The sequence below is a fragment of the Choloepus didactylus genome, chromosome 16 (assembly GCF_015220235.1).
Source record: "Choloepus didactylus isolate mChoDid1 chromosome 16, mChoDid1.pri, whole genome shotgun sequence".
Classification (NCBI taxonomy): Eukaryota; Metazoa; Chordata; class Mammalia; order Pilosa; family Megalonychidae; genus Choloepus; species Choloepus didactylus.
The window spans coordinates 57,863,472-57,864,296 of NC_051322.1; the positions used below are offsets into that span (position 1 = coordinate 57,863,472).

The 825-nt window shown below is 47.4% G+C and overlaps 1 pseudogene; it reads right to left on the bottom strand.

The window, feature by feature from the left end:
• Positions 1-565, bottom strand: LOC119511803 (annotated as a pseudogene).
• Positions 566-825: the final 260 nt, after the last annotated feature.

The window sequence follows — 825 nt, forward strand, 5'->3', positions numbered from 1 at the left end:
CTAGTTCTTGTAGCCATGGCTCACTCATTGGCCCCTGGCATGCTCGAACTTCTGGCCCTTGGAGTGGAAGTAGGGTTTGTTGTGGCTGTGTGGGGTTCCCGGGGCCTTGCTGAAATGCCTGTACACTTCCTGGCCCTTGTGGGGACTGGAGAGCAGCATGGTGCCACAGCCCTTGGGGGAGTCCAGGACCAGCTGATCAAAGGTGAGGATCTTGCCTCCAGCTTTGAGGATGCAGCTCCAGGCATGGCTGATCATGCACAGCACACACACCTTGTTTGGGCACCTCCTGAATGAGCACATCATCTGTTATGGTCCCTACGACCACAGCTGTTTTGTTCTCATGGCCAGGAAGCTTTATCTTCCAGGTCATCTGGGAAAGGGACAGAGGTGGCCAGTTGGTGTGACTCATGAACAACTGCTTCAGGACAATTTGGTTGAAGGTAGAGTTGGTTCGACTGGCCAGAAATCTGTGCAGTTTGACCAGCAGCCTCGGGTAGATGTCCTGGCTCTTCAGCTCTTTGCGCTGAAACTTTTGGTCCTTGTTGTACTGGATGTCAACTCCCATGATGGTGCTGCCTGCTCGGCCAGGTCTGGAAAAAAGCCATACCATCTTTCTTGATAGTCTTTTCAATGCTGTTCTTTCCATCTTTAAATTCTAAGATTAAAATGTTTCTTCATTTATTCTATATTCTCAACAGGTCTTACACCTTTCTTGTTAACTATCATCTCTAGATTTTGTCACTTTTTGAATGGATTCTCCTTCACTACCCTTCAGCATTCATTTTCTTTTTGAACTGATCAGTGTGTACTTAGAAGTAATTTAAT